General features: G+C 51.3%; 1 long non-coding RNA gene across 1 annotated transcript; it reads right to left on the bottom strand.

The window, feature by feature from the left end:
* Positions 1-2,797: 2,797 nt before the first annotated feature.
* On the bottom strand, positions 2,798-6,986 carry LOC136024483 (uncharacterized). Its single transcript, XR_010616837.1, has 3 exons — positions 6,863-6,986; positions 6,461-6,716; positions 2,798-5,213 (listed from the first exon to the last, which is right to left on the bottom strand). It is a non-coding gene; the product is annotated as an uncharacterized LOC136024483 (long non-coding RNA).
* Between the last annotated feature and the right edge of the window lie 18,913 nt (positions 6,987-25,899).

The following is a 25,899-nucleotide window of genomic DNA, read 5'->3' as shown; positions in this document are numbered from 1 at the left end:
CTCAATACCATTGCTCACCACCCACCGACCGATACCCAGCCCGACCCTAGCGGAGATCCAGCCCTTCCAGGTAACTCCCCCCAGTTTCTATACTGGACATGACGTGCTGTGGCATGGAATACCCCTCTGGCTAGTTTGGGTCAGATGTCCTGTCTCTGCTCCCTCCCGGCTTCTCGTGCCCCTCCTTGCTGGCAGAGCATGAGACTGAAGTCCTTGATCAGGGTAAGCATCACTTAGCAACACCTAAACTACTGGTGTGTTACCGGCATTGCTCTCAGTCTGAAGCCAAACGCAGCACTGCACCAGCTACTGGGAAGGAGACAGATCACTGTTAGAGCTGGAGCCAGGACAGTGTCAGATGTCCGAGATTCACCTTACAGGAGTATCTCCTTTTAGCTGAAACACCCATGCTCCCTGCTCGCTGCCTTTGCAGGGGTCCATCGTGGATCCATTTATAACCTGGATCCATTTATGTGTAACCTCCTGGTTCACACATTCACCCCTGCTCGCCACACTGACAACGAGGACCCCCAGGCATCCCCCATTCAGCTCATTGCATCAGAGTGACCCCAGGATACACACTAACAGCATCAAGTCCATTGTCTTTGCGTTGTGTGTCTGCGATCAAGTTCCTATAAAGAACAGGATCAGTTTAACATGCATAGGAACCTCTGGGACTCAGTTAACACCCAGGTTATAGCCTCTGCTTTAAGTATGAATTATAGCCTCTATCTAAAAGGCTCTCAGCATATGAGTGAGTGCATCTGTTACCAAATATATTAACGTATGAAAGGCTGTTGTTGGAGACTGCCCACTGCTGAGGGCTGGTGAAGTACAGAACAGCCTTCTTGAAGTGGTGAATGCTCCATCCCTATCAGTGTTCAAGGCCAGGTTACACAGAGTGACCTGGTTTAGTGTGAGGCATCCTTGCCCATGGCAGGGGGATGGAACTGGATGATCTTAAGGTCTTTTCCAACCCAAACCATTCTGTGATTCTATGTCCAGATCCAGCCCAGGTTGGCAATAGTCAAGAGGTGAAAGAGACTGTGATCTCGTCCCATTTCCTAATGGGAAGCTGCGTGCACAGCAGAGCTAACACCACTGCTACCTGCTATCTACAGAGGGCAGCTGTACAGGGCAGCAAGCTCTCTCCTGCCCAGGAAAGCAGGGGCTCTAGGCACAATGCAGTATGCCAGCACTGGCATTAGCTGCCTGCTGTGCCATGAAACACGGATGCCAAACTTTTCAGGAGCACAGGGACAAGCAGGTCAATGGGTGGAACGGAGCCCTTGCTATAGCTACAAGCATCTTCACAGGAGGAAGCGTCTGCAGTTGCAGACATTGGGCTGAAATCACTCCTCTTTTCTCCCACCAGTAGCACTCCTGCTGCAGGAACATGGTTCTGTTGTATTCCCACAAGGGAACCCTCCAATCTCTACTATTTTACACACTTGAAAGATAAGCACAGGGAAAGGAACACATAAATCCAGATTCTCCATCTGTAACTGAAGCAGGAATGAAGACAAATCCAGGCATTAAAAGGAGGCACATCAACCCTCCAACAATGGAAGCTTGGGAGGCACAAGAGAAAACCCCAACTTCAGTTGGAAAATGCAAGCCTTGGCCATTCACTCACCTCAAGCAGGAAATGAGAAGACCCCATTCTCTAGAGATGAATCCATCTCCAAAGAGGCCTGAGACTTCACTCGGGCAGTAAATGAGACTTAAACCCTACTAAATCCACCATCAGCTTTTCCCTCTCTGGGTAAGGCCGGGGAAGCAGGGAGGAACGGAGGCATTCCATAGCTGCGTCTAACCTGTTTTCTGGATGAGTTTTTCAATGATCAGATTCAATCTACTGTAAAAATCTTCCCAGGGAGAGAAACCCTCAGAGCATGAACCCAAAAAGTAATGATCTGGGAAATGTATTCCTCTTTAGGGGGAAGAAAACCGGTTTCACCTTTGTGCTCCCACTTTTACTGTTCACAAACTACGGAGATTTGTTTGCCACAGCCAAAGGCACAAGGATCAGCTCCTTGTCAAACACCCTGCCCCTCGGAGGAGCTGCCAAAGTGCATCAGATCCAAGGTCTGTCTGCTCATTCTCCTCCTCACGTTAAGTACCAAGAAGAGACTGGCTTAAATGTGTGGTTTAATAAACCTGCAGCAACGTTTATCATCATCAACCACCAGTTTTACACACTTTTGCCATCCTTAGCAGTGTCCACCCCTTTGGTGACTCTTGCTAAGTGCCTGGCCTCAGTGGCTCCCTGTGCCAATGAGTTTCGTAGTAATTATACAGGATGCTAAGCAGCGCTTGTCACCAGTTAATGCAGTTCTGGCTACATCCGTGCTTCCCAGTTCTGCTACAAGGGCTGCTCCCAAATCGATGCTGCTGTGCCACCCAGAACCTCCTTGTGAGCATGCTAATCCCTGGAAGCTTCCATTAGCACAGCTCTTCAGGGTCAGCAGGGCTCAGCACACAGGGAAATGGTGCCTCTGGAGATCCACATCAGTGCAAAGCCCCAGGGAACTGCATCTTCCACCGCACTGGGCTTACGACCCAGATGTCCCCATTTCACAGGAGCTCCGAGTGCAACAGCTCTTGATCCTCCATGCCCTGGACCTCGGGTCTCTACTATGGCAAAACAAGCAGAAAACGAAATGCTTCCAGCTCAAAACTGGAGGATTTTACAAGCCCATGAGTAGCCACGCAAGTTGAGGAGTCGCAGAGAAGAAAGCCTGAGGGTCCAGCCAGTCCCTTGCACAACTGTTGCTGCCCACAAGCAAACCGTACCACCACGTCTGTCAGTGTTAAGCATCACTCCAGGAAGGACTCCTTTACTTTACAGCCAGGTTGTAGCAAGCACCTTTATAATCATGGTTAAAACATGAGTTACCAGGCTAGCAGAGATCACCACGAGAGCCAGGCACAGCAGGCAGCTAAGGAGCAATGTCACACACATTGCGTTGAACGCTTTCTGCAGAAGAGCATAAGGAAACAAGGGAGAAGGCTTCAGTCTCTACCCTGAACAACCGAAAATGCTCAGGGCATCGGCAGGGTGTGAGAGTTCCTCCATTATTTCCAGTAAAACCTTGATTTGATTCAGTGCCTGCTGACAACACAGTCCCTATTGCTCTTTGATTACCTGGTCCCGAAGGCTTGCATTCATGTTAGTCTAATCTCACACAGCACTCAACACCGGAGCAAAGAGGGCTGCAGGCTACATAAATACAGCCAGGATTTAAGGAGATCCTGTGATGTCCCACGAGGGTGGCATGGCAAGGACTGGGGCTTCAGATCTGGATCCCACCCAGCCTCAGTCCTCCCCCAGGGCAGAACTGACCCACTTCAGAAATGATGCTCTCTTCCTTCAGCATCCAAATGCTGCTGTATCATTTAGCACTACCCAGGGGCTAATTTTCTCCCTCAGGGGTGATAGATTGGATCCCACAATTTCTCTTTCCCCTTGAGTTTTCAAAAGGTCTTTCAGGTGCAATATACTCAGGTATTTATACATCAGTCTGCGTTACCTAAGGCACGTAATATAGAGGCCTAGATCATAGCAACATCATTACAGTGAGCTTTCAAGAGAGCGAGGGGAATAGAGAAATAATTCTCTGTGGTGCCTTTTCTATTTGTATGCTGAAGCTCGGAGCAGCTGCTGCCTTGGACACACCTTCAGAAACAGAGCATTTCACACCAGAAGCAAAACCAGCGAGGGAAGGAGCGAGTGATCCTCCAGAGCTAAACAGCCTTTGTCCCTTTAAACCACAGGCCCTTGCACATCACCTTGGCTCCTGTCTTCTGCTGCTTCCTCCCACTCCTTAATCCCTTGAAGCTGTTGCACACCTGCAGTCGCTGCCTTTCAGAGCATCCACGCTGTATTTTCACGCTGCCAGGGACGTTACGATGTGAAAGAGGCCATGGCTTGGCTGCTTTGGGGAGCAGCATCAGCCCCTCTCCATACTCTGCACGGCGCTGCGGCAGCTCAGCTGCAAGCAATCTGTTCGCTCACAGACCCGAAGGCAGGGTCTCGTCTTTAAGAACCCACTTAAGATTTTGTTGGGCTTAAACCGGGTCCGAAAAGGCCTCTGACCACGTGTAGAACTCTTTGGTACAACACTTCCGATGTCAGTTTGCACAGTTCCTGAAGAACATAGCACACGTTTCTGACTGAAATCAAATACCAAGGTAAAAGGGCTGTAAACTCTCCAGCTTCCTCTCCAGCTGACACAAGCAGGTCAGAGCACTCTAATAACAGCCCTTTAGTGCTGCATTCACAGGGCAAATGAAAATCGGGTTCCTCTGGCACTCGGTGATGTACAAACATACTGCTTCATGTTAGCTAGGGGGTATGAAGAGGCATACAAATGTCTCCTAGTCAGCCACCACTGACGAGGTGGCCTGACACCCTGGCCAACGCTCTGGCCATGCTTCCCTATGTGTCCCTTTCACCCCCAGCATCTGCTCCCCATAGGTTTCTTTCTGGTTTATAAAGGCATTTCAATACACTGACTTGCCTCCAAGGAAAAAAGTGCCTGGCGTTTGTTTAAGCGTCTTTATTAGACCTGAAACAAATACTGCATCATTTAACTTGGAGGCTTTTGTTGCTGGTATCAGTCATGTTCTGCAAATCACAGACTCAAGACTGCATCTAACCCCTAATAAGCAAGCAAACTGCTATTCGTCCACCTCCCTGCTTTCCCCTAGCTGCTGTTATCTCTGTGTGAGACTGGGAATTGGAGGAAAGAATGACCCAGTGATTGTCTAAATCAGCCCAGCTCTAATTTACTGGAATATGGTTTGAGCAGCTAATGTAACACCTACTGTGAGCAAGATGGAGCTATCTCCAGGACTTCTGTAGGCTAGGAATATTCACTTAAATGGCATTGTCTGGCTGCACTCACTGGAGGGCCGGCTGTACCACCGAGAGCAGTTAACCCTTGGAGTGTGAAATTGGGTCAGAAGAACCGAGCGCTCGACTGCAATTGGAAAAGTTAACTTTGCGCAGACTCCGGTGTCCCGGCTGCCTCCGCCGCCTCCTCCACTCCTCCTGTCACAAGCAGCCGGAGCAATGACAGGGGCTCAGGTGAACGGATGCAAGCAAGGGGTCCCCAGGATGCCCTTGGGCTGGCAGGAGCTCCCCCGGCTTCCACTCCTATGGTGACACATCACGGTCCCCGCAGCTGGATTGAGCAGCAGGTCTCTCCCTAGGGAAAAAGGAGGGGGAGTTTTCCCTTCTCCAAACTACTGCTCTGAGGCACGGGGAAGTCGGCGCTTCCCTCCCAGCGCCCTGGTCCAGAAGCTGAGCTCCCCACAAGATCACCTTCCCCTCTGTCCTTCAGCTCCTCACGATGAGGCGAGAGGAATAATCCCTCTGGGTCTTGGCCTGAGCACATAAAGCACGCAGGACCCCACGGCAGCAGTACCTGAGGGGCCAGGAAGATGCTCATGATATAAAGAGTTTCAGTTTCAAGTGCAAGGTCATTTCAAGATGTGAAGTCAACACTCACAAGTGACTCTGACGCAGAAATCCTGTTTTCACAGGTTTTGGTAGAAAATGTATTTAACCTCTTCAAATGGAGGGATAAGTTTTCAGGAAGCAGTGCTTTCCCATCAGGTACTGTGGCACTTTAAATAAGAGTGCATTTGTTTTAGATGAACTATCCCAATTTCACAGATGGGGAAACTGAGGCACAGAAGAATGGAGGGGTGGAACAGATGGAATCAGCTGCAGATCCATCTGGTTCCTGAGCACCGCAGTTGTCAGACAACCAAGGCCCCTCCCTGGGACGCAGGACCAGCAGTTCGACAGCTAAGGAGGGGGTTATCCCAGCATCCCGGAGCAGCCCTTTTCCAAGGACCCCAGCAGGTTCCCTTCAGCAGCAGCTTTGCCAAAACAGGGCTCTGTCGTCTTCCCATGCAATGAATTTCCGCGGAAGCTGTTTCAGCCACAGGTACCATCCATGCTCCTTTTCGCTGGCAAAAGGCAACATGGCAACGCAAAGGAGGCAGTGCTTTCAGCCTGAACTTCCACCCTTGTGGAACTGCTGGAGTTTAATTGCTCCCAGAGCCGGAGTTCCAGGTTAAGCTGCATGTAATCCCTTTACCTTGCAATTCACCGGGTGTGTGCAGGTAGCACAGAACCTTCTGGTTTAAAACCTGCCTTCTAGCAAGCACAATCCCCATTAACCTCTGCAGTTCAGGCGCAGATGAGCTCCCTCAGCCTGAAAAGCTGAATCAGTAGGGAGCACCCTTGTGCTGCTCACTTTCCACGCTGGGAGATGCCTCTGGTCCCTTTATACTCACGCAGCCTTTGCATAGAGGAGGCCACTGGCCTCCCAGCGAGGAGCCTGCACACACACAGCCCCATGCTATCCCGCAGCCAGGCAGCGGGCAGGGTGGGCACGGGCTAAGGGAAGCAGCCTGGATGCAGAGCATACATCTTGCCACATACCTGCTATCCCAGAGCAGTGATACGCTGGCTCACGCTGGACCACTGACATCACTGGAGGATCCCCAAGCACACTCGGAGGAAGGCCTCTGTATTCCTTTTAGGAGCTATTCACCCTCTCAGGAGCAAGGCACCTTGCTTCATTCTGGGGATACCTTTTCCATGCAGAGACAACCTTTTCACACCAGCCTCCAGGCAGACTGCAACAACTGTAAAAGCCACTTCCAAAGGAGGAACATTAATGAGCGCAGCCCCATCTCTGCAAACATAAAGAGAGAAAGCAAGAGAGACTGAAGAACAAGAGACAGATGTGAGGTCAGCTTAAAAAGCTACTATGCTGCTTCAGAGGGAAAGGGCACGTCTGGCAGAGGTGCCTGGATGACAGCGCCGGTCCATGCCACTCACTGCCCCGGGGGTCCTGCTGCTCAGACCAGACACCCAGCACAGACACCAGCAGCTGAACCTCCTCCTGCTTCTGCAAAGCCAACACGCCACCAAAAGCCGACCGATGGGCTGAGCTGTTGCAAGACCTCCCCAGGGAAGCAGGAGAACATCTCTCCCCTTCCTTGGACCACCTGAAGTAGGCAATCACCACCACAGCCCATCAGCTGATGCCCTCCCCAGGCACCTGGAGCACACCAAGCCCCAGAAGGGTAATAGCTGGGTGGGGGTTACAAAAAGAGGGGTTGGGAAGGACATGGAAGCTCATCCAGTTCCAACCCCTGCCATGGGCAGGGATACCTCAAACCAGATGAGGATGCTCAAGGCTCTGTCCAGCCTGGCCTTGAACGCTGCCAGGGATGGAGCATTTATCACTTCTTTAGGCAACCTCTGCCACCACCTCACCTTGCCCTGCTCTAACTGCAGCTAAAATCCAGTTTTCAGTTGCCATGTTACTTTAAAAACAAAACCAACCCCCCCCCCCAAACAGCCTGTATCTAATTCTCCAAGGAAATAATGAGTTTCTGTTATTAAATAATGTAAAATGATTGAGGTGAGTCACAAAGCATTTGTATTAACACTAATGGAGCCACGATTAATTTTTGTCTTTATTTTATTATTATAAAACTTGTCTGTATCTCCCCACCCCCCCCCTTCCTCTGTCCTCCCCATCACATTTTGTTCTCAGGGGAAGTAATCAAGGCTTCACTTGAATTTCTCATTACTTGAAAGGCTCCGCATCGCAATATGGTAATGGGACAGTTTTGTAATTACAATTAAAAAACAGAGCAAAAGAAAACTGGAGAGGTTTTCAGAGGCTTTTGTCTCGCACTCACCCCGAAATCACTGAATTGCTTTAAAACACACTTAAAAGAGAAGAGGGCGGTTTTGACTTAACTGTTATGCAAGAACCGTCGCACCTGAGCTTCGCTTTGGAAAGCCCATCCTCCCTCATTTCCCTCAATCACTTCTCCCCTCCTTTATCTTTCCTCTTCATAAAGTACTGGGCAGCTTTAATTTCCAGTAAGATGCAAAACTAGAATGGGAACGCTTGCATTTTGCCACTCGTTTCCTTCAAGGCAAATCACCCACTTTGCGCCTCATCTTCCATCCTGCAGTGGAAGCTAAGGAGCTGAGGCTATTTTGCTATTTTTACCCAGGGATCTACAGGTTTGTGCACCGTAGTGTAAATCCTGCCTTCAGGAGCAGGACGCAGGTGGCAGAGTTGAGCAGAATTGGCCCTGTTCTCTATTAGCAGGCTTTGAGATCCCACAGGATATAAGGTTGGATTAGATGTGACAAATAATAATGATTATTCTTATTATTCCTCCCAGGACTGGCCTAAGACATCATCAGCCTCAGATATGTCAATGTGGCAAGACATTATGCTTTATGCAGTGCCCATGAGGGGCAGAGGTGGAGGAGCCGCTGCCCCATCTCCTCCCTCGCCCTTTCCATGGGTCCAGGCGGGTGCCTTCGGTTCTGTGCCTGGGGTCAGAGGGGTGCCAGCTGTGAAAGGCAGCCTGGCTGCTGGAGCTGGAGCAGGACTGGCTTCCCTGAGCATCGGCACGGCTCCCAGGGCCCTGGCCTCTGGCAGGGCCCCATTAGACGCTGCTGCGAAGCAAATAATGCCAAAATGCAAATAGCAGCAGCAGCAAATTCCTGATTAAATATGAACAAGCGCAGAGAATTGCTTATGTCACTCACCCCACTCCTCTCTGTCATCCATCTGTCTGCTTCCCTCCTCTTGCACCATCTCTTCCCCCAGCCATCTGTTCGCGCTCTCCCTCCTCTTCCCTCCCCGTCCCCACACCCCCTTCCTTGCACGGCTCTTTCAGTCTGAGTGGGTCCCACGGAGCTGCTCCTCTCCCTGCTTCCACGCTGGGCCAAGCCCAGGGCTGTCCATCGCTGGACCAAGGTCTCTGGTGTTGGTCTGGACAGTCAATGGGGATGTTCACATCAGCGCAGGAAAGATGAAGACAGGGTTCCTAGTCCCCCGCATCCCCTGGGAATGCCTCCCTGGCATCCTGCTTGCATGATGGAGAGGGAGGTGGAAAAGGGCTTTTAAACCAGGTTAGCAACGCCGTTTGCCCTGTTTGTGCCAGGAGGTATTTCCTAGTTTTGTAGAGCAGCCACTTCAAAGTGGGCCTTGGGGCAAGAAGGTTTCATAACCCTTCCCTGTTAACCTGTGGGATGCCTGGTCTCGGGATTCCATTTGGGCCAAGGGCAAAATAAAACTAAAACTGTTCAAGTTTGACTGTACGTGGAGGTAGTTAACATTCAGTGGTCATAATGGGAAAGATCAAACCCACCCCCAACATCATTTACCCCAGTGCAACGTCTGCACAAACTGCTTCCGAATCAGAGCGGTGGCATTTGCTGCACCTTGCAGGGTTTTATTTGCTTTCCTCTGGAGTTAACAATAGCACGAAGCAAAGGCACCCGATCGATGGGCTACAGAGAGGACACAAACCTCATTGTTCCAGCGCATCACCTACATCTTCCCGCAGGGCAGGAAGGATGCCCGCTGCCTGGCTGGGTTATCACCAGTGCTCCTGCTGCAGGGGATCTGCTCGCTACCATGGAAGCCAACAAGAGTGGCTGCTGCTAGAGACAGGGATCGGGTTTGATCCAGACTGGCAAACTCAGGGTTCCTTTAAAAGAGCTGAATAAGAGCCCTATGTCTGACAAGAAGGAAATAAAACTATTGGATTGTTGGCTTTGATAAATCCTTTCCCTGACACATTCCTCAGACTTTGTCTCAGCAAAGGATAAAGGATAATGGTACAGGGAGAGAGATGGTGTCCTCTTTCCTGGTAATTTAAATACAGCGAAACCATGACATAATATCAACATAAAGCTGTTAGAAAAATAACCTGACTGTGCACCTTCTTTCCAGAGTCTCCGGGGTGGAATCAGTTTAGATTGATGCATGATAAAGGAACGAACCTGTTGCCTGAATGGGGTGGCTCTTGCTGCAATAGGCAGAGCTGTTATCGGACCTGTTAAACAAATAAAGCTGTGAAGTGCAGACATATTGTCTGAAACACACACGAGGCTTTCCAGGCAGCCGAGATCTTCTTAAGGAATCCTTGATAAAGGAACAAGCCTGTTCAAGTTAATGGATATCCTCAGGTGATGCTTGGAGAGGATGCGTGAAGTGAATGGGGATCTATGCTGCTGCTGCTGCTGCTGCACATCGTCCCTCCCTTGCACAAGCACACCTTAGCTCATGGGAGCACTGCCTTCACTGGAGCAAGAAGAAGAAAGGGGCATTAGTGCATCCACAGGGCAGAAGGTAGTGATGGGTGAGCCAGGCTAACGGGAGTAGCCCCAGCCCTGCTCAGCGGTGGTAGAAAAGGAGCATTTGGGCTGTCAGGGTGTTGGACCTACGGCTGAGCCTTTGGAGCAGGACCGCTCACAGAACAAGGGGGAATACAGAGGGGCCATGGCTCAGGGCTGCTTTGCCCCGAGTCCCACCTCCAGTGACCCTTCCAGAGAAGGGAAATGAGGTGTGATACAGGATTTGTCCCCAGCACATGTCCCCCAGCATCTTGCAGGGGCTGAAGAGCTGAGCAGCTCCATCCTTAGTCCATGCTGTATTATCCTGACCTTGAGATCTTCCATCTGGTGCTCAGAATCAGATGCCAAAGTTACTTTTCCAATCAGCTTCACACCTCCTTCATGTCACAAGCATCTTTGGACTTTGTCCTGATTTGCCCCAGCTTGAGTGAGAAGAAAGCCGGGCTCCATTCAAATGGGTTTTTAGCATCAAGAAGAGAACGGTAATTTCACTGCAATGCTTTTCCTAAGGGAAAAATACCCCGCAATTGGTTTGTCCGCCTGTGACAGGGAGGATTCCTCATGCTCCAGCCAGCCCTGGAGTTCAGTCACCTATTGGAAAGACGTCCACCTTCGGAGGAGGTTTAATCTTCTTTGAAACGAGATAATGAGGGAAACACGCACGAACACGTGCCCCACGCTCACACTTGCATTAGGAACTGCTTTCTCCTGCAGCCGAGGAAAAGGTTGCGTTTCGGTGGTGGGGATGGGTGCGTTTTCATGCTTCATTAAGGTGCGTGCGTGCATATGTGTGTATCCATGTGTATATGTCGGTGCATATGGATGTCTCTGAACAGGAGAGGTTTTTAACTTGTTGGAACCTGTGAAGTTCCTCATCCTGGTTCCATTTTTGGAAGCCGGCTTTGATGAGTTCTCTCCTGTCACTGCACAGAGAGCATCTAATCACGCTGCACAAAGACAGCCACAACTGACAATGCATCTCCCTCTTCCAGGAGAAAGGAAGAGGGGAACAAAATGAATAATTCAAATGACAATTAGCAGTGTAATTATTCCTGTTTTTAGAGTAACCTACAGGACAGAACATCAACGGCATGAGTCACTGCCAAGGAATAAACACAACTAATTTGGAAGACGTTGTCCCGGTACTTTAGAGGGGGACTTGTCAGAGACTTTCTCTTCTGATCTCACATTGGCACCAGGAGTACCCTCCAACTGCTCCCTGTAAGGTCAAAGCTGGCATCTGCAATGAAAGGAGAAGGGGAGTTTCAGAAGCAGCACCAGAGCACACAGGGAGGACATAGGCTGGTAGAGCCATCGCAGCGGGGAGCAGAGATGAGACCCATCAGCTGAACACCCGTAACATCAGGCAGTGGTTTGGGCTTGATTCAGGTCAGGGAGCAGCCTTCTGCTGTGTGTCTACGCAGCCTGGTGTAGCGGATCCCAGCTGCAGGTCTGGTTTTGATGTGCTCTGGTCCTGCAAGTAACGATGCCCAGGGCTGAGCTCTGCATGCACCAGGGGTGGAGATCTTCGGGCACTGAACCATGAGGAAGGAAAGGGGGGGTGTTTATCCCTGTATTTTAGGCTGGGCTGGGAGGTGAGAAGGTAAAATCTCAGTCTCAAGGCCTCCACACTGTGCTTGGGAAGAGCCGAACCCTCTGTACGGAGCCGAGCAGTCACCAGATGCTGCTCTAATGCTTCCTGATGGGGATACACGCGGTAAGGCTGGACTTTAGCTACAGCTCAGACCTCTGCTTAACCAACAGCCTTATGAACCTTCCAAACCCACATCCACTTCCATTTGTTAAAGACGCATCTCTCTTTAACAGGAGCTCTGTGGCTGAAGCAGCTCCCATCCAAGGAGAGACACTGAGGCAGCAGCAGCCTGTAAAACCGAACAGCGGGATGCCTCTTGGCACCGTAACACATGAAGAAGGGAAGAAAGATGTCTTTAATTTGCCTGGTAATGATCAATATAGAATCAAACCCGACCCTGAATTTCAATGGCTCTGTGCTAATAGAAAGCCACTTGCAGATGGATGGAGGAGGATGAGAGCAGCCTGCAGGAGGGAGGGCTGGGTGGTCCATTGCACAGCAGGCTCAGCACCCTGGGTGGCCACCCCCTGCCACCATGGATGTGCTTTTCCAGGGCTGGCAGAGGGGAAAATTGCTCTGGGCTGGCAGTGGCTGGGGATGGGCCCCTGTGAGCGCAAGAGACAGCAGGACCCAAGGGCGCCTGGGCTCCTCCAAGCATGTCTCAAAGCACTGCTTTACAAGCAAAGGCGTTTGCAGAGAGAAGTGAGTCAAGAAGCAGGGTCCATGGCAGCACGCGGGGCAGAAGTGGGTCTCACAGGCCCCTATGTCACTGGGTCCTCTTTGCTGCTCCCTGTCTTCGACGTGTATCCGATGCTGTGCAGACAAGATGTCTCCGCTCCTGACCCAAGGCACTGACAGCGTTTGCAATTGGCAGGGACTCCTTAAAAAGAGAGGAAAAAAAAAAAACCCGGAAGAATTTCTATATGCGTTCATATAGATATAAATAAATAGAGATGAGATTGACCAGTTGAAATTATATAGCAGCTGTTAACATTGACATCTTTATTTGCTGCATCAATTGTATTTGGCTTAATCTTGTTCCCACAATGCTGAAAACATTTGACTCATCTTCTGTGCTTTTTTTTGGTGTTGATATAGAGTCATTTTGACAGTTATCCTATTGGCTGCTAATAAATATCTGCATTTTCTCTAATCAATCATCAAACAAATCCAATCGCCTTTTCGGTTTTTATTTGACCTTAATCCTAACAAATCTCCCACTGTTTCGTTGAATTTACTCATGAGCCAGCAAAAGAAGAAAGGAAAAGAGTGGGTACCCGTTGATGCCTGTCCATCTGTTGAAGGCAATGATAGCTGGGAGGAGATGAGATGGAAACCAGGAAAACGCTCATCTGTTGTCTGACACTGTTGAATCACCCCAGCCAGATCCCTTTGCCTTTTGTGTCTCGCTTCCCCCCCAGGAGGACCGAGTAAAACTGCAGGAAGCTGAGCACCACATTCTTCAGTTCCCTCAACCGAGCATTAGCAGGACCGGCTGCCTTCTGTCAACCGCACAAGGGATGGGAGCTATCTTCCTTCTGCAGGAGCCCCGGGAAGGACTTCTCCTCCTTCGTGGTTGCATGTTTAATGCTCACCAGTCTGCAGGTTTCCCCCTTCCTGCCCCATAGGGATGCAGAGTAGTGCAGCTGTGGGGTGGGGGATCTGGTTCTTGTAATGCAGTTGTAACGGAGGGAGCCGGAGGGCAAAGGATGCTCCATCCAGGGTGTTTCCCAACACGCGGCCGTTCCTGCTTGTGTGATGTCCGTGGGTTTTCCCTCTCTCCCCTCCCAGACTTCTGCCTGCAGAAACAATGCTCTGAGCACTTCAGAGCCGCCAGTGAGACGAGGCGAGGCTTCCCTGCCAGCACAAACCCTGCCTCATGTGGTGGGGAGGAAGGATGCTCTTCCATCATGCCTGATCTGCCCTTACTTACCACCACCCCAGGAGGCACAAGGATGCTTTAGAAGCAGTTCTGGTACCCACTCTGCGAATATTCCCCTTCCTCCGCACCTACCAGAGCAGGATTCCGAATCCATATGAATAAATGAATTAATAAACCCAATCCTGCAGTCAAAGAGAGGGCGTGTGTGTGAGGGGGGGAAAGGATGAAAGCAGGAGAAGCAACTTTGTCCTCTGGTGCCAGCAGCGCCAGGCTCCTGCCGTTGGAACCCCAATGAGAACCGAAGTATCTTCATCATTATCTAGCTGCAAATGGCAGCTGCTCGAGCAGCCGCTGCTCGGGCAGGACGGTCTCTTTTACGAGAGCAGGAAGGGAACAGTGGGGCAGGGAATTAAAATATGGGCTACAAATTGGAAACGGCAGGAGGTGGAGGGGGATTCAGCTTAGCCGGCGGACGCCCAGCGTGCTCCCTATTTATGCTATGCCAGTGACTTTGCTCTCAAGCAGCTCGCTGGAGAGAAAGAGAGAGGAAAAGAGATGTGTCTTGCAGCTTGCCTTGGCCCAGGAGATTCCTGCAGAAGCCAATTGCAGGAGGGACTGCAGAGCCGCAGGTCAGGCAGGGATGCAACAGCCCTTCTGCAGCCGTGAATGACCTGCCCCTGTGCGGGGTGCTCTGTCTAGAGCATACTCCTATCCATAAGGAACCGGCTGCTGAGGAAGGGCAGATGCAGCAGTGGCTGCTTCCACTTATGGAACCGCAAACCCCATATGAGGCTGAGCACAGGCTCAAGACAGGATGTGACCTGTAAAAGCTCATCGCCAGCCTTACCTCCTGTGCAGGGGAACCTGAACTCGAATCTGTGCTCCTGTGTGACCTTGTGTCTCAGGTTTCCTGCCTTTAGAATGGGAATTGATGCCCAGCACTCAGAGCACCAACAGGATGGGTACAGAGGGGTACAAAGTGCTCAGACAGGTCTGCGGTGGGGCCGTGCAGCCCTGCCTGGACCTGTGGTCCCTCTGCATCTGGATGTCCCTCTCGAGCAGGTTTCTGTCCTTGTCTCTTCTGTGGCCCTGCATCACCCCAATCCCAACCAACAGGCCTGTGCTTGGCACGCACCGAGGGGAGAGAAGCACGCGAAGGAGGAAAGCGGTGCCTGAGAGGTGCCTCCCTGGTACAGCGAGGCCTGAGAGCAACCAGAAATAGAAACGTGGGGCTATGAATTAAACACGCTGCAATCACTCATCTGTCTCCAGCAGGGAGTTCAGCTCAGGGTAGATCCAGCCTGGATGGATGTAGGGGTGCAGCGCATGGGCAGCCAGTGCCCTACCCCACCGGTTTGACCAGGATGCCCTTCCTGTGGCATCCTCACTCTCCTGGCACTGCTGGGGTCTTTGGGACAATGCTGGCGGGTCCTGGGCTCTTCCCAGCTCCTTGGTACCTTGAAGTACCCTCCAGAGAGGGTACTACTGCCCTAGGGTCAGAGCCGATGGTTTCCTTTACATGGGCACCATGCCTGACCCTGCAAAAAGAGTTGTGGGGAGGCACAAAAACCCCGATGTGACAGGCATCTCCATGTGAAAATAGCCCGAACGTCGATCTACAGGTTCCTCCTATGGCAGGGGACAGTATCACCCCGTTATTTAGGGTGTTCCCAGCCTCAGAGGGGAGAACGGGGCTGCACTTCACAACTTAAACTGTCATCGGTTGGGACTGCAGCTCCCCTGGACCCAAACCTCTGTCGGACCCTGTGCCTTGGCACGAAACACGGGCAGGGGCTCATCCTGCCAGCAAATACCCCAGCTCCTGAAAGCAGGGGCTGTGCTGTGAGAGTGGCACAAGCAGGAGGAAGAGCTCAGCCCTGGGGCCAGGCCACTCGGCTCCGCTCCTCCCGTTGGGCTCTCTCCGCTCTCAGCAGTTGCCTCGATTCCCTTGGGTGGCACTGAGGAGGGACCAGCCTTCCCCAGAGGCAGGCAGGCACCAGGGGAGCATCACTTGGGCAGGGGATGATGAGCTTTGCTGGCAGCTGTCTCAAGTGGATGTGATGGATGGTGCCCGAGTACCAGAGTCTATCGCATGCCTCTGAAGGCCAGCAGACAGCAGAGCTCGCTGAGGATTAGCCCCGCGCATGCCTGCAGCCACGGGGCTTGAGACAGCTCCAGGAGTGACAGGGAAAATGAAGGAAGTAATTTAGAGCCTAACGAGGGGAAATCCACAAAGCCCTGGCTCAGCCTGAAGCTGCTTGCTCGAGAAGGGGCTTGATTTTCATCTGGCTTTGCAGATGCTCTGAGCAAGGTTTCCTAACTCGCAGAAGGAAACTCATGGGGATTTGGCATCGGGATGGCTCCTTCCTCCCATCTCTATCATCGCTTCATTAAGTGACCTCTCAGAAGATGCACAGCATCTTCAGCTCACGGATAAAACGTATTTGCTGCTCAGCTCTCTCCGGTGGCATGTGGGGACACAGTCAGTCGTGTAGATTGGCTGCACGCAATTAGGCTACAAATGCAGCTTGTGCACAGACCGGCTGCCATGAGCTTATAGATCACTGTTAGTCCACTCAGCCCTGCACACACTGGAGCACTTACCCTGGTCCTCAGGGGTGACCACTCTCCTGTCCCCGGCTCCTCTGCCTGCAGGCAGCATGTGTCCCCCTCTGCATGTATCCAGGTCATTTCATGCTTGTGGAGATGATGGACTGCCGTGTCCATCACCTGCAAGTACCTGCAGGATGTGAGCACAGACGCTGATACACTACGGATCCCATGCACACAGTGACCCTGATCCACAGCTGGGATATGCGCATGAATCTTGGAGAGGGAGCCGTGCTTGGATAACCAGGAATAGGAAATGTAAAGACAGGAGTACCCCTTACTGCTCTCTGTAGGGATAGCTGGGCTAAGGGATCCTATAAGCAACCGAAGCGGCCAAAGTGAGGGTTCGAGGACCACCGCGTTCTCTGTACCAGTCTGTTCCTCTCCCTCGCTTGCAAAGGCCTCACCTGCCCCTGCAGAAGCCCTTTCTGCTCCTCTCCTTCCTTTTCATCCCGCTAATTGGCCGCAGCCTGGCTGTCAGCCCCGAGCCGTGCTCAGCAGCCTCCAAAGGCGACCGGCAAGGGGCTGACATGGGGAAGGGTTTTTAACCTGTCACGGAGGGAAGGAGCAGGACTCGGCTGCCTCTAATTGCTCTGCGCGCGGAGGTGCCTTGTTTATTCAATTAAGTTGGAGCCATCAAACGTCAGAGCTCAACCAGCAGCTGCTGATGGGGGGGGGGGGGGTGTGTGTGATTTTTGCCTCTCTGCAAAGGTGGGGTATGCAAAGCCCTCTTTTCTTTAAACAACCTCCATCTCTTGGTCCTTATAGGCATTAACTCTCATCGTGCCCTTAGTGAGAACTGCATTGAAATGTGCCTGTGATGCTTTTTTCCCCCCCAAAGTCACCCAGAAGGTTAGTGTCAGAGCAGGATGGAGAATACTAGTCCAGACCCAGGAGCGAGATCCTTGAGGCTGTGCTATTTGGCCAAAGGCAAAGCCTACCTCTATTGATAAATGAACAGATATTCACAAAGGAACAGATTTTCCCTCTTCCGCAAGGCTGTAAATCCCAGACCCAAATCGTCCTCCTTGTTAGCAAGCAAAATCCCCTCCCCTCTTGATCTCTGAATGTCAGGCACCGGCCCTAGGAAACACGCAACAACCACCACAGCCTGCAAGGGGGAGAAAGGCTCCTTGCTCCGAGTTGTACAACCGGGAACCAGCGCAGGATGCATCCCCTCTGCCTGGATGCCGCAGCTCTCTGTGTGTCGATTTGGCCAGTCGCACTCTCTGCAGGCATCGGGCAGGGAGCCCCTTTCAGCAAGGTCTAGGATTTAGCTTTCTAGACTGAAAGGAAAGGAAATAATATCAAAAAGCCTTGTTTCAGCTTGCCTCCTCCCAATCACATTTTCCCTGAGCCTTAGGAGCCGTTCCTGTTTGATAGCTCGGGTTTTATTCCCGTAGATAATGAGTTTGGCAGGAGGTTAATAAGTGTCAACTGAAAGATAATTTAAGAGTTGTAAAGATAAATCTGTTGTGTGCTCTTTCTTCCGTGTGTGTGGCTGATATCTCAGTGCCCATACACACACGCACGGAGGGAACCGGCTGGTTTCTATGTCCATAATCCATAGGGTTTTCTTTATTCCTTAAGGTACTGTAGATATCTGAAAGCCCCAGTGACATGTAAATTCCCACCTGCCCTGTTTTGATTCCTTTCCTGTGCAAAGCCATTAGATTAACACAAAGGGGGAAAGAGGGAATAAAGGAAAAGGAGCAGAGCTTTAGAAAAGGGGTTTTGCCTCCCTAACACAATGCTCAAGCAGAGAATTTCCTTGTGGGCTGGAGGGAGATGTGGCCCGTATGCAGAGGTTTGAGACAGAGCCTTTGGGAAGGTCCACCTGGGTTTAGGCAGTCGTTTGTTCCTCTTCGCTCTCTTCCTTTTAACTTTAAACTAGGTTTTTCCTTAAGGATGCGCCGAGTTCTGCCCCACTGTAGCCAAACTAACGCGCCTTGCAGGGCTTGCCTAGAGCTTGGTTCATTCCAGGTCTCAGGGTGCTTGTGCCCAGAGACAACAAGGATCAACATCCTCCATGGAGATGCAACCTAGAATCCCAAATGCCCCACAGAGCAGCGCGAAGGTCTGGCATGTCCCTTCCAACCAGGCTCAGGCTGGAAGTGATTTTCTGTGCTAACCGATGCTTTCTGCTTCTCTGAAAGCTCTATTACAGCTGGAGCCTCCACGTTTTAAAGACCAGGATCAATGCAGTGCTCAGCTAAAGACATCCGCTCCCTGCACCTCAGGCAGGTACAGAACACCCAGGACAAAACAAACCACCAGTGCTCAAGGGGACTTCACCTGCCCCAGCCATCACCAGGACAAAGGGAGCTTCCTGGCTCAGAACTTCACTTTAGCTGCACCCTGTAAAGAGCTAATCAGCACCGAAACGTTACACCGGGCCTTGGCATCCTCCTCTGCTGCGCTCCATCCCACCCTTTTCCTGATCCCTTTAAAGCAGAACAGTTTAGGAAGGATTCGGTGGTGGATGCTGAGCAGCGGGGCGAGAGAGAGGAGAGCAGGGCTTTGTCGCAAGCATCAATACGATACTGTTCCACAAAGCAAACCCCCTGAAGTTAAAGATTATTTACATTTTAGATACGGGTAACAACCATAATCTATTTGATTAGGCGAGGCTTGAATTAAGTACCAAATTTATCTCTTTACATTGTCAAACTTAATAGTAGTTTAAAGATAAACCTCATTGAAACTCTGCCTTCCCTGCTGGGCTAATTAACACCCATTTAGGCTCTTAAACCTTTGATGGGTGTTTCTGTTCCAGTGCTTTGGTAATAGGGGAAACTGCTTTAATAAATCAGAGAGAAATCTTGGCCAAGCAGCACGAACCAAAGGCTCTCTGACCAGATGTGATGGGTTTGCAATGCGGTAAGGGAGATAAAAGCACTTGCTTGATTAAATACCGCTACCAGGTTGAACTCTGAGTTTTCAGGTGCTGGTACTGCTGCTCCTCTGATGTGTGCTGAGTGTTTTATTTCAAGGTTGGTTCTATAAAATGGGCCAGATTGATGGAGAAACTGAGCCAAAGTGTGCTGAACTCCATGGGTGACAGCCTGTGTGTTTGGTGGCTTTGGATCTGGGTAAATTGACATCATCCATAGGACATCGTGAGGGTTTCAGGCTCATTGATGCAGAGATATTCCTGTAAAACAGCGCCTAAATTAAGGGAAAGTGGGAATTTAACATGCTGGTGCATAGAAATCCCAAGTGAGCCCTGAATGCTGGAGTCTTGTCGGGTGCTACAATGGGATCAACCCCAATTTTGCCCTGCCAGAATCAGGACTGGTGGATCCAACTGGGGGCTACATCCGTGAGCTTCTCCCCCATCCCTTTGGTACCGCTCATGGTCTGTCTTCGGCTGTTGGGGAAATACCTGGTGGCTCTTCTGAGTGGCTCAGCCTGGAAGGAAATGTGCTCCTGGCTCCTCCATCCACACGTGAGCAGCAGGCAGGGTTTGGGGTGGCTCCTTGCTGTGCCCAGGGAAAGGAGGTCCCGCAGCCCCAGTCTGCTTTAAGGAGCGAGAGCAGGGCAGGGAGAGACGGTGCCACATTTAATTAGCTCTCAGCAAAAGCAGATTATTCTTAACATTAAACTAATCTTCAAAAAGGGAACCCTTTAAACGAAAAGAAAAAGTGCAGGGCTAGGAAACCATTAATTGATTCCTTATTCATTAACCTTTTGAAACCATTCAAAAGAGCTGAAAAACGACTTCCTTTGGAGCAAGGGTTTATGCAGGGGCTTGAAGGAGCCTCTTGTAACCTACAGCGCACAGGGCAAGAGAAGGGACAGTCCCAAATTGCTCCTTGTTTTACTAATCAGAGTCCCTGCTGTAAACACCACTGATCTTGACCGCACTCATCTGAAACCACCCCGGAGCCACGACAGCTTCTCTGCTATTTAACCTGTAAACCTCCGGCTTCTCAGGCCCATCACTGAGCATGGAGAAGCTCAAGTCTCACGACTTGGTTTTCCTTTATCAATGCAGAGCTTCTGGAGCCAAGGGACTTGCATTAGAAGAAGTCCTCCAGAGGTGGTGAAAAGCAGTTTGCAAAGGGCTTCGGGGTTTAAAAACCCACCCACCCAGAACCCGATGAGGCTGCCAACAGGAGAACGAAACCCAGTTTAATCACTGAAAGGAATCCAGCGAGGAAGGGAGATGAGCTGCCATGGGAGTACCAGCACCACGGGCACTGGGGCTGTGGATGCAGGAAGATGGATCAGTTCCCCACACCCCATGTCCCCGTCCATTGGCTTGTGTGGCCTCCGGTCCCTGTTCTGCCCCCCTCCCATTGCAGCTCCCAGCCCTTTGTGCCCCTGAAGGCAAAGACCCAGCATCGGCTCATTTCGCTTTGTGAAGGCTCTTCCCCAGGGAGCTCCGCGTTCCCGTTGTGCCCACCTTCCTTGGGAAGGGAGACAAACAACGGCAGTTTCCATAGTCACTGGGGAAGAGAAGGAAGACAAAGCTGGGCCGGTCAACGGCTGCCAAATCTGCTTTGTTTGTGCCTAGCAGCACTCGGGTTCGCCCTGATCTGAAATGACAGTTTTCTGCCTTTCTGGGGGCTTGTTTTCTGGGTATTTGATTCTTGTGCCAGGGCTTGGATAGAAATCAATGGCTAAAAAGCTTCCTCCCGTAAGCTCTGGAATTAACAACCCTCTTTCCCTGACCTCATTGGCATGGCGGGGCAGGAAAATAGAAGCATTTTCTCTCTCCGCGTGGTCCAGGCAGCCAGGAACCAAGCCTTCCATAGGAATTCCTGATCCAGCCTCTCTCAGAGGGCACGGACCAAACCTGGAGAGACGGAACCTCCAAAACCGAGATGCAGTTTGGATGTCCCCATCACGGTTAACTATGGACTAACCCGGCATGCCCTGAGCCCAGTGCTCTGGGGATGGATCAGGGCAACAAAAGGCTGCAGTGACTGAATTGCTCCCATTTGCAGGGGGCTCTGGGTTTGCCGCAGAAGGACCGGAGGAACCTGTGCCCCTTGGGGGAAGCATGAAATGATTTGTGCACTCCATGAATGTGGGACCAACAGCTCCCACTCATCAGCATATTTGTACTGCTCTGGCCTCCCGGCATGGGGATGAATTGGGGATGAATTAGGGATGAATTGGGGATGAATTAGGGATGAATTAGGGATGAATTACAGACTTAGCAGGAGCATCACCTTTCCCAAATATCCCCCCCAGCAAAGGCTGCATGCTTGTGAAGTCACAAGATCCTAAGCAAAACCACCCCAAACCACCTGCTCCTGAGCATCCCCCATGTAGCACAAGGGCCGTTTCCCCACCACTGCTCAGCACCCTCCCTCTGCTCCCAGGCTCTGTCCTCGCTCCCCTGACTCCTGCTTCACTCAGCATTTGAAGCTGGGGGCTCTTTAGAGCAGTCCCTAATGATACTCCATTGATCTCAATTATCCAGAGACAACTCTCAGTTATCCTGAGGCCGATTAAGCAGGTTGCAGATTAATCACAGCCTGCTAAGTGTCCCCTTCATCCTCCTCACTGGTTCCTTACAGCTTCATCTTGTGCTTTGGAAGAAAACACACAAGACACCGTGTGCTCCCCTTCCCCACCACCCAAGTCAGAATGGTGCCTTTGCTGTATCTGCCTTCTCAGTGTCACTTCTAGCATGGACTCAGGTGGTATTTGTGTTGCTATTCCTTATTCGCACCACTGAGAGCTGCACCCCCAGGAAAGCAGGGGGGGAAAAGGGATTTTTTCCTTCAAATTCAGCAAATCTCTCTCTTTTGAAATGGACACCCCTCACCACAGAGCCCTGGGGAATGTCTCACCTCTGTTTCAGTGGTCAGATCCGGCTGATCCCAAACTTGCATGGTTGGTGGTGCACGGGAGGGAACCTCAGTACTTGCCTAAGGACTCGGATGCTTTGGGATGCTCCTGTAGGGAGAAGGCTGGAAGGGACAGGAGCCTGGAAAGCACAAAGTGCAAGGATTTCCCCTCCACACAGGGCAGTCCCCAGCTCAGGGGCAGCTCAGAACAGCCCCAGGCTGTGTGTGGGCAAGCCAGGCTGAGGGCACAGCCCCGACCATGGGCCTGCACCCCAGGGGACACACGTGTCCCATCGGTGCCAGGCAGAACGCTGCAGGGATGCACACAGGGCTGGGTGGCCCCCCCATCTCCATCCCATCCCCTCCTGCTGCCAGCCAGGATGCTCGCAGGGCATCCCCCTACAAGGGGATTGCTCTGCCCTTTTCTTCTCGGTTATTTGGGCTTTCTCCTGGAGTTTACACCTTTCCAAGGTGCTTTTATCACAAGCAAGAAAGGGTGGAGGAGGATCGTGGCATGTCCAGGAATTGGGAATATTAAAGCAAAATACGCTGAAAGAAATGAGGAAAAAAGCTGACCAGTAACACAGCGCCCTTCAGAAGCTTGCTGTTTGCATAAACATCAGCTCCAGTGTACCCAAAAAGGAAGAAGGGGATAAAAGAGAAGAGCACAAGAGAAGCAGCAGAGCAGCGAGCCCCGCACCGCTGCCCTGCTCGAGGTGCTGCTGATGTCCCTGCGCTGCCCAGATTAAGCACAAGTGCTTTGTGCAGATAAATTGAAAGCCCTCAGCCCTGGAATGCAGACTCATGTAGCGGCGCTGTCAGGTTAGAGAGGGAGAGAGGGAGCAGCTGCCTATGGAAAAAGAGATAAAAAGCTGAGCGAGAGAGATTGCTGTGCCTTTATGTCTCGAGCTGCACGGCTTTCCGATGGGAAAAGGCAGCCCTTTGAAACATATGTATTTATTTATACATTACACACCCACACATACAGCTCCACGTATTCCAAATACAATTATATAGGCATGCACACAAATACAGCTAGATCTGTGTACACAGGCTCCTGTGCTAGGAATACCCTACAGCCCCAGATGCTTGTGCCTCCCCAAGGTGTGTGTCCGAGTGCCGGCTGGAGCAGTGCAGCGCCAGGAGTAAACCACATGGATGGAGCTGTCGTGGATGCTCCTGCAAGCTTGGTGGCAGCAGCAATAAGCAGAGGAGAAGATGGGACCCGGAGCAGGCTGGTGGCATCACCAGGGATAAGGTGGATGGCAGCGAGCCATGCATGGGGGTGAGCACGCTCAGCACCCCCGGCTGGCCCAGCTGCCTGCAGCAGGGACACCCTCCTCCTCTATTGACTGCCATTTAATTAATCATCCCTCCCAATTAACTCCTTTACTTCCCTCCTTTCGCATTTAGCAAGCAACGGTCCCCAAGCCCTCTTTAGCATCCCTTGGCAGAGCACGGAGGGGAGGTTGAAGGGGATGGGGACAAGAGGACCAGCTTCTGGGGGACAGTCACATCTGTTGGATGGGTTGGGAGGAAGGGGAGGAGGAGGAGGAGGAGGAGGACTTCTGGCTCTGTTTCTGCTTTAAGCCTTGAATCACGCCAGGGAAAGGCTAACAGCAGAACTGAAATGATTTCCCATCTTCCCCAAACCTGGCTCACTCTCTCACACACCCCCACAATCCATCCCATGATCTTTAAGTTGAAACTGGCTTTTATCATTACTTGTTCAATCTAGTCAATCAAAAGCTCAATTAATGGCGGGGAATTATCATTCCATTCAGCACAGAGTTGGGGTTTTTTTTGTTGTTTTGAATTAAAAGTGGCTGTCACGTTGCCAATTCGAGCACTGGGCAGCCTCCACCAGCATCCCCCTTTCAGCCAGGCAGCGATGCCGGGGGCTCCCTGGCACTGCAGGTTAAACCCACCACTGCTTTATATAGACCGAAAGCACCAGCCCTGCTGCTAATGTTTCTTCTCTCCATTCCCTGCGTGGGATTCCTCCGTGTCACTTGCCCAGGAGGAAGGGCAGCAGCTCCCCCTGCGATGGTGAGGGAGAGGAGGGTGAGTGCAGGAGGGAAGGATGAAGGGAGGGGGGGGGGTTAGAGGAAGGATCCATTTGTAATGACTGAAATAAACACAAGTCGGGGAGAAATGCAAATGCCTCGTGTTGTGAATTACTTGACAGAAGAAGTGACAGCTTTTTATTAGGGTGATAACAGCGAGGAGTTTTAAAATAGAATAATGGGTGCAACAAAAGCAATTTTCATTCGGGATTTTCATTTTAAATGGATGATCTCGTGTTAATCAAGGGAGTCATCACAAAATGCTTTTAATTGCCCAAAGTCGAGAGCTATATTGTAATTTTAATGCCTACTTTCAGGCTGATGATTAGATTTAGATAAAATGTGCATGTGGGATGGGGGGGGGGGTTGCTGCCCCGTTCCTGCTGGCTGTCATTTCCCCCTCAAGGAAGCACAAGATGGGGATTCAGAACTGAACAGAACAAAAAGGCTTTTTGGAAAGAGCACTCACCTTGCCAACAAATACAGAACGGGCTGGGAGCAGAAGATATTTGTTAAAATCTGGGTTTGTTTATTTTCTTCCCCTATCTCCTTCTGTGTTATTTGAAGCAGCTGAGCTGCTAACACAAAGTTTGACTTTTTGTGCTTTTGAAGGCATTCTGGGATGCTGCCGTAAGCCGAGAGATTGGACCACTTCCCGTAGGCTCAGAGAAAGATCTGCATCGACCATCTACCATCATGCCAGTGAAAAGGCTAATTTCAGGCTCAATTCCAAGCGCAAAACCCACCTCTTTAGAAGAAAAATGGCTGAGGCTGTGTGCTTTGTGATTAGAGCTGAGACTACGCAGCCGGGTCCTGGCTCAGCGAGGGACTCCCCAGCCGCCTACCCGAGATGCAGCAGAGTCATTTGTACCATGCGGAATGGGTGCAAATCAGGAAGGGAAGGAGCTGGCCTTTCTGTTAGTCCCCCTGGTGCAAGGTTCCTTCTTCCTCCTGTTTATAGATGGAAGGTTTAAGGTTAAAGATGGTTCATCTGAATGAGGGGGGCTGCAGCAAACGGCCTGGCCACCCTTGAGTGGGGCTCACTCCACCCATGGGTGTCCTTCCTGTTCTTGCGGGGTCCAGCCGAGCCCTCCTGAGCCCAATGGAGACATCTCCCTGTTTAAATAACCTTGACCCGGCCTGCAGCAGCATCCAAGCAGTGGGAATTGTTCCAGGCCTGCGAGCAGCAGGGGTGCACAGCACCGTAGCAGGAGGAGGCACGAGGCCAAGCTGCAGCTGGGGTATCTGTGACCCCAGAATGCTGCTTTTCAGTGCATAGTGAGAAGGAAACTCAAACCTTTCAGCTATCGGGAGCTCCTCCATCCCCATACAACAAGAACAAACAGGGTCTTTGTTGAATTCATGCTTTGTAACCCTTCCCTATCAAGTCCTACCCTGAAGTCACAGGGAAATGGTGTTGGCTGCCATAGGAAGACCCATTCACTCCTGCAGAGATCCCACTGGAGATGACGCTCGCAGCTCAGATGCTCACGAGCAGCCCAGGGCCTGAGAACATCCCCAGCTCTGCTGCTGACTTCCAGTTCTCCCCTTCAAGTCCTTTCAAACTCCCACTTTACTGCACCAGCCCCGGAAGAAGGGAAACTGCTCGGAGTACTTGTTTGAACCCGCAAGGCTCGGAGGCGCTGGCTTTGGGTAGTCAGTGGAACAAGGCTGCCTCGCATCCCTTCCCTTCGTGTGTCTTTCAGACTTCGCTCCTTTCATGCCGCTGTTCAGACCCAGAG

This window comes from Lathamus discolor, chromosome 21, assembly GCF_037157495.1.
Source record: "Lathamus discolor isolate bLatDis1 chromosome 21, bLatDis1.hap1, whole genome shotgun sequence".
In the NCBI taxonomy this organism is placed as follows: Eukaryota; Metazoa; Chordata; class Aves; order Psittaciformes; family Psittacidae; genus Lathamus; species Lathamus discolor.
Note: the sequence above shows the minus strand (reverse complement) of the source record. Positions and strands in the feature narration are given on the sequence as shown.